Raw genomic sequence first — 17,027 nt, forward strand, 5'->3', positions numbered from 1 at the left:
TCGTAAAAGAATTACCTGTATACATAGCATAGTTTATAAAATTCATGAGAATTTGTTTCCCCTCTCACATTTTGGATCCAGTTATGGCCAATATCCATTGTGGCTGAGAATTTGGGGGATTTTGGTTCTAGTTTTGGAGATGGTTGGTTTAGCTGGACAATAGAAACGCCATGTTTTTATTTACATTGTGATGATACTTTCTCACAAGGGAGGAGCTTTTCTTTGGCCATCTGCCATAAATAAGTCAAGACAGCAAGAAAGATATAAGGGAAGTTATTGGACCAAGTGTGGTTGTACTTGGAGAAAACAACTCATTGCTCCATTCATCAGTAGCACCTGAGGTCTCTGATATGGTGACACATTAACTACACAACAGGTTGCCAGTCTCCTGGTGCCCATAATCTAACACCATGTTCTCCCTTTTAGCAAGGCCAACCCTAAAGGAAAAAGAGAAGCTGGACTTTGGAATGTTTGATCTCTTCTGGAATTAGGTTAAGGTTTAGTAAATAGATAAAAGGGGGGTGTCAGAGAAATGGACTAAAAGGAAAGGAGCCTGGCTATTATGATAGTAATCATATAGCCATTTTGAATAAAAATTAGGTTACCAAAAAAATGAAAGTTGTCGGAAAAATAGATTAAAAGGTAAGGTGCCTTGCTTAATAATAGTCGTTTTGAACAAAAATGGGGAAATGCCTTATCACCCTTCTCATTTGGGATGGGAAGGATTTTCTTGTTATTTGCAGGATTATGGCAAAGAATTATTGGATTTGTTTTGTCCTTTTAGCTACAGATCACAGAACACACATAGTCTCATGCTTATGGGATTGGGAGAGTTGGAAATCTATATGTCTTTTGGAAACTTCTTCTGAAAGGTGTGCTGACTTTGCCTTTTAAGATACTTATCTTAGTATCTCTTCAAAGATTTTGTATGGTTTTCCCATTGTCCTAACATTGCCATTTATCTAAATTGGCTAGGAAAATGTTTTTTTCATGATGAACCTTTGCATATGGTCTGTATCAGCCCAATTATGCATGTCTTCCAGTTGAAAGTAATGGCAGTTTTAAATAGTATTGTATTTAACATTGCTTGCTGGAAGAAATTAAAAATGAAAGCTGATGAATTTTTAAAAATTTTGTGTATATATTTCAGGCTTTTGGACTGCTCATCTTCCTTACTATTACCTTCCTTCTTTCTTTCCTTCCTCCCTCCCTCCCTCTCTCTCTCCCTTCCCTTCCCTTCCTCCCTCCCTCTCTCCCTTCTCTCCCTTCCTCCCTCTCTCCTTTCCCTCCTTCCTCCCTCCCTCCCTTCCTTCCTTCCCTCCTTCCTTCCTGCTATAATTGAGATCCATTCCATACCACATTTTAATATACTGGCAGTATTTGCTTTATTGATATGATTTCTCCATTAGAATTAATTGATTTGAATTTCTGAACTGACTAGAAGAATTTAGGGGAACAAAAGAATGCAGCACATATAGATTTAATGGATTTGGAATAGCAACTTCTATCTTGGATTCAGCTCTGAAAGGTAAATATTGACTGTAACAAAATACACTTTACTTATCTTATCCAGGGTGGGAGTGGGGAGAGGAAGGTACAATTACAAAATTTAGTTAGAGGATAGCATGAATACTAAATAGCATCCCTGATTGGTTTTACAGTAGAATCTTTCCGACTGCTGTGCCTATGATTTTCTTCTCTTCCTAGTTATATAGATAAGGTTGGATCTAGCTATCATTATAAACCCACACTTGATTATCACAATCTGTGCAGCTGGCTTTCCCTCCGCCGCCGCCCCCCACCAACAGATTTTCTTGAAAAGAGGGCATTGCGGATGAGGTTACTGTTGTGGCAAAAAATGCTTAAAATTATGTGATGCTTTAAAGTTACACAGATCCTTGTCCATTTCCACTCAATGTGAGGAAGAAGTTTGTCCACCCGACATGACTTTAACGTAGAAGCAGATCCTGAGCAGGAGGAGAGTGCCATTACTAAATTACCAAATGGAGCAAGCAAGAGAAAGGGGAAAATAAGAGGATGGGAACTTGACGTCTGGAACATTCCACCCCACCTCCAGTGACCTTCAACCCTCCTTGTTCTGTATTAGCAGGCTTGTAGGCCTGCATTCCTATTGGTCCGGAAGAGCCGGGCCGTGATTGGACGTTGTAAAGCACTCCTGATTGGCTTGTATAGGGGTTGCCACGATTGGGCAAAACCAAGCGCGGCAAGCTCAAAAACCTGTCATTGGCTGCCTAGCCGCGGCCAGCTCTATAAAAAGAGCTGCCGCGGCTAGGGCTGTTGTCTCAGAATCTGGCTACCAATAAAGAGCTGTTGTTCACTACTCATGCCTCGCCTATTCTTGGGACCCACCGACCGAACTTAACACTCCTAACGTTCAGCAAGAGCTTAACGATCTGGTTTTGCCAGTTGGCTTGGAGCTCCAATAGGAAGGGGCAGTCTCATTGGGGTTGGTTGACAAACTAATAATGGATTCCACCTCCCTCCCATCCTTGCTCATCCTACATCCTTTTACCTAAGGTTAAGTATTTATCTTTTCGTTTATTTAGTTCATATTGCCGTATAGGTTTTGTAAATTTTTATCTTTTTTTTTAATACTGTAAACTTCTCAGAGTTACCTTGTGGTAAGATGGGCAGCCAATAAATGTAATAAATAAATAACCAACATTTTCTTTTTCGCACCAGATCTGTATCCTTCTAAACCATTTCCTTGGAGAAAAAGTTGATGTGTGTGTGTGTGGGGGGGGGAATCCTTTTAAAATAGATTTATTATCTTGCTATTGTAGAAAGTTAGCACCCGCCCCTCTCCCAGAAGAATGAAATATTCCAGGAAATATTAAAAAGGCAGAATATTTCCTCTAAAAGAGAGATAGAAATCTTAAGGGACACAGAAACTCAGCCCCAGCAGATATTTTGGTGCCAGCTTATCCACAAGACAAAAATCCTTCAGCTCCAGGGTGATAGGATTAGCCCTCATTCAAAATCCAAACCAGGACTAAGCCATTAAGCCATAAAAAGGAATTGCCCAAAGCCCCTTCATTACATCACCCAGCAGGATTCAACCAAGCCTGGGACTCAAGACAACCTACAAAGTTACCCCTGCATGGCCCCATGGGAGTCTGACAACCCAATCATGATAACATTTCTTGCCACAGGAACAGGAAGCAAGTTTAAAGCCCAACAGAGGGTATAAATCTCCCTCTCTCACCCATGTAGACAAACAAATAGGGAAAGGAAGTCATTTAAAGAAGGGAGTGAAGGAGATTCACATAAACACGGAACAAAATTTTACAAAGTGAAAGCAGAATCCCATTTAAAAATAAATGACAAAATAAATATCCTGCTATTAAAAAGAAGTCTATGGAGCTTATAATTTTTTTTTCTGCATTCAAATAAGACTTGGGACCAAAATTTTCATTAGCAGTACAGTCATAGCTCTTAATTAGAATTCCAGAAGCATATTAAATGGTATTTGGTTCTACCTCAATGCATCATTTTTCTGTTAAATAATTGATCACAGCATGGAGATTATGTTTGTGGAATTTAAGAAAGTGATTAGGCCAAAGAACATTTTGGAAAGGGAGAGGAAAGAGAATTGCATCAAGTATTCTCGCCCAACACAAGTATTATCTCAGCATGAGCCAGTGAAGAGTGTTTCCAATGGATCTCAAGGATTGCCAAAATGACCAGAAAGGCTGATCCCTCAGGGCTTATTTCTAACATTGTCTCAGTGTCTCTGAACACTTTGTGTGTAAAACTCAGAACAAATTTAAGATTCACAACCAACTAGACGAATATGGTATGTGGAAGGACAAAGGTACAGGGAAGTGGATTGTCTGTTGAGGGAATGATACTTACAAATCCATAGCAGTTAGACACATTTCAGGACACAGAATACCAGATGCCACTCTTATTGGGGTGACATTTCTGAATATCCCATCAAATGGAATTCAGATCCCCTCCATAGTTCCTAGCCATCTTATACAAAACTGCACACACTGTCTTTTATGGAGAAGGTTGTTTTTTTCTTTTTCTCTTTCTCTTTTAATTACCCTGTATAACATTTTAGCCAATTGCTTAAAGAATCAGATTAAAATTGGAATCTGACCCCTAATTTATTATCATTAGAATTTATAAAGATTTTTCTCTCCCTACTTATTATATAATGCAAGAAAAGATGGTTGTATTCTAGAATACTTTTAATTCACTGTAATGTTTTGTGACCTTTCTTGTTTAATTTTTGTTAAGTTTGGAGAATAATGGAGACCAGACATCTGACCAGTGACTTCAACTCTTTAATAACAGTAATATAGAACAGAACAGAGCAAAAACTATGGGCAGCAGTAGCCCCTTTTATAGGGTTGGCTGCTACCCTATTAACCAATACTAGTGCATCAAGTTCAACTAATAACCAATAAGAAGTGTCCTAAGTTTAGCCAATCCTTGTTCGTTGTTTAAGGACCAATCAAATGTGCAGGCTTCCAAAACCTGCTTTGCATTTAGGCTTAGTAATTTTTATTCATTCACAACAATTTTAGTGCTGTTTTCATTCTATATTTAATCAATTCTCTCTCTCTCTCTCTCTCTCTCTCTCTCTCTCTCTCTCTCTCTCTCACTCTCTCTCTCTCTCTCTCTTGCTCTTGCTCTCTCTCTCACACACACACACACATCATTACACTGGTGTTACGAGAATTTGTTTTACTCTATATTGTCAGAAGAGAACATAGCCCCTGTATTAATTCCATAAACCTTCATACATAAATTACATTAAATGTAATTTAATTACATTAAATTACAATTACATCAGTCTCCTACTTCAGCTACTTCTAGGAGGCCTAATAACTGTGAATAATGCACAAAATATTCAAACAGGAGAATATACTGGCTCGGGATTGATGGAGTTCAGACCCAAACAAGGGATTTCAGTACTGTACACCAGTCAAAATACATGCTCGCTAACTGACAGAATTGCTTTCACCTTTGTTTATGAAACTCACCTTTTCTCATAATTTATTATGCATTGTGAAGTGAAGGTTTTCTCTGATTGATAAGTACCATATCTTCCAAACTTTGTAGTGATTTAGGCATTAAGCAAAGATTCCACACTCAGCTGACATTTAACATTTTAATTTGTTTATATTTTAAGTTAATAATGTGCTGTTACATTTAAAGAAAGCACTTAAAACCTTACCATATGAAATCCAATTCTATGACTACTTATTTAAGTAGCTGTGGGCATATCAAACTCAACGTGTTCCATCCAGGGGTGGGACTCAAATTTTTTAACAACCGGTTCTGTGGGCGTGGCTTAGTTGGTGGACATGGCTTGGTGGTCATGTGACTGGCTGGCCGTGGTCATCATTCACATCGAGGCATGCATCTCCTCGCCTGGCCTCTCATGATTGTGGGGATGCTGCAACAGTTGTAAGCATGAAAAATGGTTATAAGTCACTTTTTTCAGTGCCATTGTAACTTTGAATGGTCACTCCACACAAGCAAAGTACCAGCAAAGGAGAGGAAAAAAACTCCAGAGAAGTTCCTGAGACAGGAAGTCTAGTCCTGCCAAGAATGTAATAAGGGTTAATGGAGAGGCAGTTTCTGTAAGCAACACCAGAATGTTTCCTTCCTGCCTTCCTTACAGGATTAGGCCAGTAATTTCTTCTAACAACCGGTTCTCTGAACTGCTTAGAATGTTAACAACTGGTTCTAGCGAATAGGTGCGAACCTGTAGAATCCCACCCCTGGTTCCATCCTATTACATATGCAGAACTTCAGTTGAAAAAGGATGTCTTATACAAAGCAGAGAACTAAACTTTGACCAGTTTTCAAATTGCACGTACAGTTTGCCATTAATGTGTGTTTTAGATAATTTTATAAATTAAAATCTTCAATGCAGTATTAAATATCTGATTGTGTATAACACTCAGAGTTGGAAGGGACCTTATAGGTCATCTAATGACCCCCCCCAAGTGGGAGACCCTACACTATTTCTGACAAATGGCAGTCCAATCTCTTCTTGAAGGTCTCAAGTGATGACGCTCCCACAACTTCCGAGGGCAAGCTGTTCCATTGATTGATTGCTCTCACTGTCAGAAAGTTTCTCCTTATTTCTAGGTTAAATCTCTCCTTGTTCAGTTTCCATCCATTATTCCTTGTCTGGCCTACAGGCGCTTTAGAAAATAGCTTGACCCTTTTCTCTCTGTGGCAGACCCTAAATATTGGAAGACTGCTATCATGTCTCCCCTGGTCCTTCTCTTCACTAGAGTAGCAAAACCCAATTCCTATAACCGTTCTTCATATGCCTTAGTCTCCAGTCCCCTAATCATTCTGGTTGCTCTTCTCTGCACTCTTTCTAGAGTCTCAACATCTTTTTTATAACGTGGTAACCAAAAGTGGATGCAGTTCTCTAGGTGCGGTCTAAGGCTTTATAGAGTGGTATTAGTACCTCACTTGATCTCGATTGTATCCCTCTGTTAATGCAATTTAGGATTGCATTAGCTTTTTTGGCTGCTTGCTTGCTTGCTTGCTTGATTGATTGATTGATTGAATGAATGAATGAATAAATGAATGAATGAATGAATGAATGAATGAATGATGTCAGTGATCTGTAATTGCTTACTTTCCTACAGTATAGCCAGGACATTTTGTAATAAATATCATCCTCCTGCTTCATTGACAAGACTATAAAAATGTTGACTTTGGTTCCTCAGGGAAGAAATAACTCCTTTCCCAGTTTTGGGATGGCCAGGAATGCCTCAATCACAGACTATTTTGCAAAAAGCAAACATTGCACCACTGTACATTTCCAAAATCCACCCCCACTAACCCTTTGCTGGATGGAACCACTGATGGCATAGATATTCTCTGTGGGTGGCAATCCTGCATTACGTCTCCCTTTTTATAAGGCATTCAGTCATCTTCCTGAGGCAGAGTGGACAGTTGTGCATTGTACATCTTTCCTTAATCCGACCTAGAGCTTTCAGAATCTCCCTGGTGCATGTCTCCATCAGTTTTGAGGACAATAGTAAACAAAATGAGAATAAAAATCATAACAAAAATGGCGCCTTTGTAAAAAAAATATATGCATTTTCTTTCTTCTGGGATGAGAGGAATGAGTCGATCTAGATGCTGTTTCAAAGAATATCTAAGGAATGGTAAATCTTGAGAAGAACCTTAAAAATGAGATATTTTAATGTGGCTTTTTAAAACAATCACTATCATTGACCTTTTAGCGTGTATTCTGATGCAAGTTGTTGCCCTGAATTCTGGTAACCTTAACTGAAAGATTTTACTTTTTATTTTTAAGGGGGAAATAACATATTTTAAAGAAAATAAAACATAGCAACATACAGGAAGTAGGAAGTTCTTCTAAAGGCAAGCGTTTGCTTGTAATTGAAGACTGAACATTCAGGTGTCAGGCACAAAGAAAGAGGATGACATTGTAAGGTGATCAGGGTTGCTTCTTTATTGCCTCCTGCCTGTTTGCAAGAATCTTACCAGACTGACTACATTCTCTTTATATGTCTATGGAGATTCTCAGTCATCCAGGTCATGGTTGTTCCAAAGGTGCTTTTTTAAAAAAAATAGGTTTTTATTATATTTTTAAAGGTGCTTTTTCAAGAGGCAGCTAGACTTTCTGACAACCATGAGCTGAAGAATCTTCTTGGATAAGAAGTGAAATGTCTTCAAAGAAAAACCAGAAAGCCCAGTTGCCTCTTGAAAAAAGCACCTTTGGGATCCCCATGACCACATGATCAAAATTCAAATGCTTGGCAACTGACTCATATTTATGACAGTTGTAGTATCCCTGAATCATGTGATCAACTTTTGTGGCCTTCTGACAGGCACAGTCAATGAGGAAGCCAGATTCACTTAACAACCAAGTTACCAACTTAACAACTGCAGTGATTCACTTAACAGCTGTGGCAAGAAAGGTCATAAAATGGGGCAAAGCTCACTTAACAACTGTCTCACTTAGCAACAGAAATTTTAGGCTCCGTTGTAGTCATAAGTAGAGCACTACCTGTCCTCTTTCCTAGAGGTAATGCCATCTCCTCATACCTGATGAGTAACACATTTGGCCTGGCCTTCTGCAGCTTCACACTCTCCGTGATCAAACCCAGAATCGCTGTCTTTTCCAATTAATGTAAAGATCTTTTCGAAGAGTTCTGATTTTGTCTGACTATTTATACTTTATCAGTTGCATAATATCTTTGCTTTTTTAAAAAAAAAATGTTGTTCCTGTTATTTCTATCATCATTTGTGTGATGGCGCTAATTATTTTGAAAGCATCATAGGGACTGTCACTCTGCTCTTGTTGACAGTGAAAGTGAAAAATTAATTTTAACAGAGAAGCTGACGATAACAACTTCAACCAACTTATGCTACATGGCCTGATCAAACCGGGCCACTTCCCTGTCATGTCAATGAAGTACCAAAGATCTATGATAGATCGTACTTTTTTTCTTGTTTCCTTTTTTAAAAAAATATTGTTTGACTGAAATACATGGTTCCATTGTAACCCACTCACAGCTGTCCATGTTTGCAATTCCACAAAAGCAACAGATGAAAAATTACACTAAGAAAAGAGTTGTATTTTTTCACACTGACAATATAATGTCCCAAAATAAACTTTCTCTTATTGTGTGCTATGTTTGTTCAGGGGAAAAAATGCCTGTTCTAATCTAATGGCTTTTACTGAGAGAGCAGATATAATAATCAACCATTCCAAATTTCCTCACTGTTCCTTCACTGTTTTCTAAGATGTATAGTTCAGTGCATCTCAGCTTTCTCAGTTTGGACTTCAACTCCCAGCATGGGAGAATTCGGAGAGTTGAAGTCCAGACATCCTAAAATTGCCAAAGTTGAGAAACACAGATATAACCTAAACATGTACATTTGCAGTTACAATCTTTCTTTCTTTCTTTCTTTCTTTCTTTCTTTCTTTCTTTCTTTCTTTCTTTCTTTCTTTCTTTCTTTCTTTCTTTCTTTCTTTCTTTCCTTCCTTCCTTCCTTCCTTCCTTCCTTCCTTCCTTCCTTCCTTCCTTCCACATTGGTAAGATTACTAAAATTGTGCCACAAATGGAGTGTGACAGCGACTCTATCTAGTCATTGTAATAACATAGACTCTGGTTAAATATTATCCTTGAGTTTTACTATTATGAGCCACGGTAGTGCAGTGGTTAGAGTGCAATAATGCAGGGTACTTCTGCTGACTGCCGGCTGACTGCAATTTGGCAGTTCAAATCTCACCAGGCTCAAGGTTGACTCAGCCTTCCATCCTTCCGAGGTTGGTAAAATGAGGACCCAGATTGGTGGGAGGCAATATGCTGACTCTGTAAGCCACTTAGAGAGGGCTGTAAAGCACTGTGAAGATATAAGTCTAAGTGCTATTGCTATTCTACCCATGTGTGGGTGTGTGGGTGTATCTCTAAATCATCAACAACAAAACCTTTGATGGGAATAGCCATATTCTAAACAGACCGAATAAAAGTGGTGACAGACCGAATAAAAGTGGTGATATCCATAAGGTAACATGTCTAGGACACTGATTCTCCATGAGGACTAGAATCATGCTTTATTGAGATAAGCCACAGTAACAGAATCTCGCAAGCCTCCCCATGTGTTCCCTTCTATCTTCCTTATATAATGTATCCCAGGGAATCTGGAGGAAGCCAGTCAGAGTCTCTTGCTAATACTTGCTAATACTTCCTACTCTTCCAGGCTTAATGCAACTGTTCTTCTGCAACTGTTGATGTCCAGCTCCAATGTCATGTCTGAGGGTCCCTACACCTAAAGATTTTCTCTTTTGAGAATAGTAAAACTGGAACTCTCCTATATACAGGCAGTCCCTGACTTAAAACAGTTTGTTTAGTGACCGTTCAAAGTTACAGTGGCATTAAAAAAAGTGATTTACGATCATTTTTCACGCTCATCACCACTGGAAAACTGGAACTCTCCAATACACAGGCAGTCCTCGACTTACAATTCAGTTCATTTAGTGGCCATTGAAAGTTGCAACGGCACTAAAAAGCAACTTATGACCATTTTTCACACTTACGACCATCGCAGCGTACCTGTGGTCCCATGACCAAATTTGGAAGCTTGGCACTTGGTTCATATTTATGATGATTGCAGTGTCCTGGGATCCCCCTTTTATGAAGTCAAATTCACTTAAGAACCGTGTTCCTAACTTAGCAATTGCAATGATTTTACTTCACAACCATGGCAAGAAAAGTTATAGAATGCGGCCAAACCCGCTAAAGAAATGTCTCAACTTAGCAACAGGAAATTTTGGGCTGAATTGCGGTCATAAGTCGAGGACCACCTGTCGTCTCCTGTTGCCTGATCAATCCTGACTCTCCATAAGTAGAACGAAGCACCTGTTCTTCAGCGGATCCGTCGGGAAAAGGAACGCCGTGTGTGATGCCCATGACGCTATTATTCTACTGTACTGGTTTTTAAACCGAAGGTTGTTTTCCTTTCCTCGTTGCCTCCTAATTCATCTGCGGAGGGCAGTTTGGATGCAAGGTTAAACAAATTATCTGAATTCTTGACGGTCCTCTTTTCCTGCCATTTCCCCATTAGGCACTTCTGCTAGCGTAGAGGTGGCTTAGTAACAACCATCAAAACTCAGTATTGTTGCATTCCGATCTCGCAGCCAAGCTGGCAAAGTCACTGCTAATTCCCCGTAGACTGCCCTGCTCCTGCTGCTGCTGCTACGAGTAGTAATCAGGACAGTAATAATAACTCCAGTCGGCATTTATAACCCAGCCTGTGGGGACTTGTGTTTTGCCTTCCCGCCCCTCTCGCCCCAAACCTCTTGTCTCCATGGGCAAGGACAGCATGCTTCCAGTACTACCACTGTCTCTTCCGCCTCATCCAAGTGTCAGCTAAGCTGGCATTCAGCTTGATTAGAGAATCAGTGGATGCAGCTCTCTTGCCTTTATTAAAAGGAGTCACTTAAACTGATTATCGGGAGCTCCATTTCAAGGGAGACAATAGGGACCGGGGCATGTCTTTTATCATGTTGATATCCCGCACTTTCCCAATCAAGCACGTCCATGGTTGTAAATCAGCCTGTGTGTGAGACAACTAGATGGCCATCGGCCATTAGCCTTTGCACGCTACTGTTTTCTGATGGCATTGAAATAAGCTAATTTGTTGTGGGTTGAGGGGGGGCGGCAGGGCTGACCCAGGAAGGTTTTATGGATTCAAAGCCAAAATGGCTCTCCGTCATGATTTGAGCATATCTTAGTGATTCTGTGTCATCTGCATCTGAGTCCTAACCTTCATTTGGGGTAAACATCAAGAAAAAAAATTTCAACAAGGGATGCATTTTATAATTATCAGAGATCGGTTAAAAATATGCGTTGGGAGCTCGTCTGGCTCTAAAGACTTCCCTGAATAGAGGAATCTTCTTGTTCCTAGGGTTATTCCTGTGCTGTGGCAGGGGCCACTTGTTGGCAAAGCCGTCTTCATTTGGCTCGATCCAGGGTATCTTCAGGGGTGACGTTCATCAGTGGTGGGATTCAATTTTTTTTACTATCAGTTCTGTGGGTGTGGCTTGATGAGCATGGCAGGGGAAGGATACTGTAACATCTCCAGTCAGAGGTGGTATTTGCTGGTTCTCTGAACTACTCAAAATTTCTGCTATCAGTTCTCCAGAACTAGTCAGAACCTGGGAATGCACTGAATTCCCAGCACCGCATTAAAAAAGGTTTGCTTTTATAGACAATTTGTGTCTGTTTAATTTGAACAAGGCTTGGGTCAGAACAGGATATGTCTATGTATCCACAGGTGCACCATTGGCCAAGTCTGCCTTTTTGGTGAGAGCTTGGAAGAATCACACAAAAAAGTTGATTAATGCTCAGAAGAATGCTAGGTTACTGGTACTCGTTATTTAAAAAAAAATCTAACTGGGAGGCAATGTCTTCCACAGTTTTAATCACATGAATCTCAATTTCTGTTTAACTCATATGTATGTAAAAATAAAGCATGGCTTTGAAAAAAAATGCCACAAGCCTTCAGTGACCTCATTCCAAAGGAGCAAAGCCCTGGAGAGCTGTTATTATGTTAGTTCAGGATATAGCCCATCATTTCCAGGTCCATTTGGGACAGGTTTTTGGAGTGAATGTGAGGGAACACAGGGTCACATGGGCCAAATCTTTATGTATGTGTATTTATGCATATCAATCAGTCGATAATAACTTATTCAGAACTTATTCACAACTGATTCTATTCCAGAGCAGTAACTCTATTGAATTCTACTGTATAGTGCAATATTCATGCAATATCAGGGGTTTTTGATTCAATGTATAGAATGTGAAGGATGTGTGTTTGTGTTTATTTCCATAGTCATAATGTACACTGAAGATGGTATTTAATTTCATTGTACAAAGCGCAATGACAATAAAGTAAAGTAAACTAAACTAAACTGTGACATAAAAAAAGAGAGAGGATAAATTTACAGAATTGTCCTGATGCTGGGAAGAATAAGAATTTTTTTCCCCCACTAACACAATATTTAAGTTTGACTGCTATGGAACTGTGTTGTTTTCAAGACCTCAAAAGTGCCAGAATAGAAAACAAGTCCTACTCGTATGATGTCATCCAGATGCTTATCAGCAATCTGGACAGTAAGTAGCTTGTCTGAAGTCATCATTTGTCCAGATAGTTTGTGTTCTCTTCAGCTCACGGCTTCCTGATTATTGTTTATTACTATTTGCTAGAAAGCACAGAATGAAGCCAGATAATTTGAGATAAAGTATTTGAGATGGGAATTAAATTCAGATTTTCAGTTAAAAAAAATAAAATTCCCCTTGCCCTTGTTTGCTCAAACCCAAACAAGTAGTGTGTAAGGCTGTGGATATTTGCATGCATGCATGTGCGAATATACTTACACTTACCATAGTCAAGGAATGAAGGAAGGTGAGAAAGCGGGGGGAGGGGGGGGAAGACTCATGAAGGAAATGGAGAACACCAGAGTTGTTATCCAATAGCAATTAGAAAAAGCAAAGGAGGCAAAGCAAACACCAAGCAAAGACCTTCATTAAAACAAGGAGGATCCATTGGGGATGGAAATGTGGTTGCAACCACACTGCCTTTGTACCTTTGTAAGCAGTCTTCCCAGACCAGAAGCTGTGAATGTCTCATCTGAGTTTTCTCCTTTCTTAAATGTCACTGCATCATGGTACTCAACTTCACGGTGCTCTTCCAGCATCCCACCACCACACCTGAATATGCCATGTACAATTTTTAACAGCTGCAGTATCCTGAATGTTTAAGCATGTCAGTAGATGCGACAGGCTCCTTGCAGAGCCAAAGGGAGAAAGAAAACAAGCAGGTATAAAGTATGCATCGGTCCCCTTCATCAGCATGCGTGAAATGCACCATAAAACACTGCTTCCATGCTAAAGAGGCCAAGCACAGGAGAGGAATTGCTCCAATTAATATTGATAGGAAGCACTTTTGACATGGATAAAGTGCAAATCAACACGACCCATGGGGGAAGTGATTAGAAATGATGGTTGTGTCTGAGGTGCAACATTCGTTGTCCTAGGAGTCTCCAAGATACCAAGTCTACAATAAAAAGTGCCAGATTCTATGAGCAGAATATTTTGATTATGTTTCAATAATGCATTCTATATTGGAAAATAGTTGCCTCTGTATATCCCCCATTTTGAAGGTCCAGTTCACAGCATTAAATTAAGGATTAAAAATTTGCCAGTTCCACTATATGTGTTCAATGCTGTGCAAGTTTGTAATTCTTACGGATGCTGTGAACAGTCTACTTCTGATTTCTAGCATTCTAGGCAAAAGAAAGGTCTTCTTCCTTAATGGGGTTCTGCAGATCTTTAAAGTGCCTTCTTGTGGTGAAGATTCAAAGCAGCTCCTGAAGCTGCTTCCACAAGAAACATAGTCTCCTTCTAAAAGTAGAGCAACCATTTGTCTTAATCTTGCTGGCTTTACTTACCTTCTTTGACACTTGCTACAATTACAGCAGACTTCTGCACAATTGCAGTGTCTGCCGAGAAGTTTCTTCTGGCTTTGCAAATGCTGAAGGAGGTAGAGAAGAAATTTCAAAGCAATACAGACCACTTATCCCAAAGACAACTGGACTGTCTTTGTTTTTCTCCTTGTGATGTTTCGCTTCTTATCCAAGAAGTTTCTTCAGTTACAGAACTAAAGAACTGAAGAAACTTCTTGGATGAGAAGCAAAATGCCTTCAAGGAAAAACAAAGAAAGTCCAGTTTTTGAAAAAGTACCTCTGGAACAACCATGACCTGGATGACGGAGAATCTCCATAGACATACACATCACCTAGCAACACATCATATCCTAACTTTGTGTCTTGTTCATATATAAAGTGCTTTCTGGAAGTGATTCAAAGTAGTTTTGTTCCCTATCAACAGTTCTCAGATTTCCTGTGAAAATCAGAACACTCATCAATGGCCTATCAGAACTTGATACACATTTTCCCCAGTTTTTCTGTCATTTACTCAGATAATTGCAATAGCATTTAGACTTATATACCGCTTTGCAGTGCTTTACAGCCCTCTCTAAGTGGTTTACAGAGTCAGCCTATTGCCCTCAACAATCTCGGTCTTCATTTTACCCACCTCGGAAGGATGGAAGGCTAAGTCAACCTTGAGCCTGGTGAGATTCGAACTGCTAAATTGCAGGCAGCCGGCAGGCAACAGAGGTAGCCTGCAGTACTGCACTCTAACCACTGCACCACCATAGCTCATAATATTAGGATAGATTATCTAATGCTATAGTTTATCTAGTTGGCAGATCAAATTGGATTCTATCAAGTCATCCATGTGCCAAAGTAGTATCATTTTATGCTTCTTTTAATAAAACCATCATTTTGCTTCTAAACCCTTCTTCATAATTTTATAAGCATCTGTTTGTATCTTCAGTAAAGATATCTGACTACACTGTCTTTGGTCAGCACTTCTTTTATCCCCTTGGATTTCTCTAAACATGAGGGTCTTATCCAATGATTCTTGCCTTTGCACTGCATGTCCAAAATAGTTAAGCTTTAGCTTCATTATTAGTGCTTCCAGTAAGAAAGCAGCCTGGCTTTCTTTGTCTACTATTGATTAATTTGTTGTTCTTGCAGTTGATGTTATTTACAATTTCCTCCAGCCCTACAGTTCAAGGGTCCTCCATTTTTCTTTGTTTATCCTTTCTGATAGTCCAGCTTTCATATGCCATATGCTAACACCTGAAAACCATCACTTTTATTTGCATTGCGACATCTCTACACTCAGTATTTTGTCTAGGTTTGTTGTCACTGGCTTTCTCTCAGATAACAGATGTCTTTATTTGATTACCACAATTTTTAAGGATCACGTCTGTTCACTTCTTCTCCACCTTTGTACATTGGATTGGTATTGTTTGGTAATATACTTTTTAAAGAAAATATTGAGCAGCCAATTAGCTCTGGCACTCTCTTCTTTCTCCATAGCAAAAGATCCCTTAAGTCTTCAAAATATTACCAACAGCATATCTGAGATGAGTGACTTTTTCTCCCAGAAATTTCCATTCCAATATTTTGGAGATTCTCAGTCATCCAGATCATGGTTGTTCCAGAGGTGCTTTTTCAAAAGGCAACTTGACTTTCTGTGCTTTTCCTTGAAAATGTTTTGCTTCTTATCCAAGACACTTCTTCATTTCTAGTGCAATTCAGGTGACCCTGAGGACACAAATAAATCTCCACATGGCCTCAACAGAAAGGGTGCTAATGACCAGATGACTGCAAGGAATATAAATCCTTCCATTCTCCACCATTCAGTCAGAACTAAAGAAGTTTCTTGGATGAGAAGTGAAATGTCTTCAATCAAAGCAAAAAAAAGTCTAATTGCCTTTTGAAAAAGCACCTTTAGGATTCCTATATTTCTTTAGTCCAATATCATTCATGATGTATTCTGCATACAAGTTAAATAAATAAAGTTATATTTCCAGTCTTGGAATATTTTTTCTTCAAATTTGAACCATGAAAGTGCTCCATATTCAGGCAATTTTTTCTTGATCATGACATAAATTATTCAAAAGGCACATGAGACAATCCAATATACCCATTTTTAAGGCTATTCACAATGTGTTGTAGTTAAGGGTTATTCATAATGTATTATAGTTTCGAAGTCAAAAGCCTTTGTAGAATCAATAAAGCAAAAAAATGACTTTTTGGAATCCTTTGCCTTTTTATATCCCATTAGTTATTAACAATATGATTTCAGAAATATTTGCCTCTTCTAAATCCAGCTTGTATTTGTGGCAATACTTGTTCCATATATCATGAAAGTCTGGATTATAAAAACTTGAGCATTACCTCACTAGCATGAGAAGTGTAAGAATGCTCAAACTACTGAACAGTAAGTATAATCCTTCATTAGCCTGTGCATTCGTTAGTACTGCCTTTCCTTGATACTACAGTACAAACTGGTCTTTGATTTTTTTTCTTTCAAGTCTTTGGAAACTGCTATTTTCTGTACCTGTTTACAAACTGTAAGCAGCACTTCACTTATTTTTTCAAGGTTTCAAACAATTTGGCAGATATTTTATTGATACTTGCAACTCCGTTATTGGTAGTATTGTATTTATTAGAGTCCTAATATAGTTGTATAGATGTATTAGCATCACTGAACTTTCCTTTTGCCTCTGATCATATCAGCAGCTGGAACTCCTAAATTCAGCCACATCATAATCCAGTCTCATTGCTGGAGTGGAGTGGAAGAGTGGAGTGGAGTGGAGTGGAGTGGAGTGGAGTAGAGTAGAATAGAGTAGAAGAATAGAATAGAATAGAATAGAATAGAATAGAATAGAATAGAATAGAATAGAATAGAATAGAACAGATTTATTGGCCAAGTGTTACTGAGCACATAAGGAATTTGTCTCCAGTACATAAATTCTCAAACTTTGTTTTTCTCTTCCCCAGGAACTTTTTGGATATTTTTGAACTGGGTGTCTCATCTTCCAGTAACAGGTTGATCTTATTGTGG

General features: G+C 39.0%; 1 long non-coding RNA gene across 1 annotated transcript; it reads left to right on the plus strand.

The window, feature by feature from the left end:
* The first annotated feature begins 477 nt into the window (after nucleotides 1–477).
* On the plus strand, nucleotides 478–16,814 carry LOC113410653 (uncharacterized). Its single transcript, XR_015747182.1, has 4 exons — nucleotides 478–642; nucleotides 785–872; nucleotides 1,410–1,528; nucleotides 16,700–16,814. It is a non-coding gene; the product is annotated as an uncharacterized LOC113410653 (long non-coding RNA).
* Nucleotides 16,815–17,027: the final 213 nt, after the last annotated feature.

The sequence above is a fragment of the Notechis scutatus genome, chromosome 1 (genome assembly GCF_049901735.1).
Source record: "Notechis scutatus isolate UNSWTSFEM ecotype Mainland chromosome 1, rNotScu1.2, whole genome shotgun sequence".
Lineage (NCBI taxonomy): Eukaryota > Metazoa > Chordata > Lepidosauria > Squamata > Elapidae > Notechis > Notechis scutatus.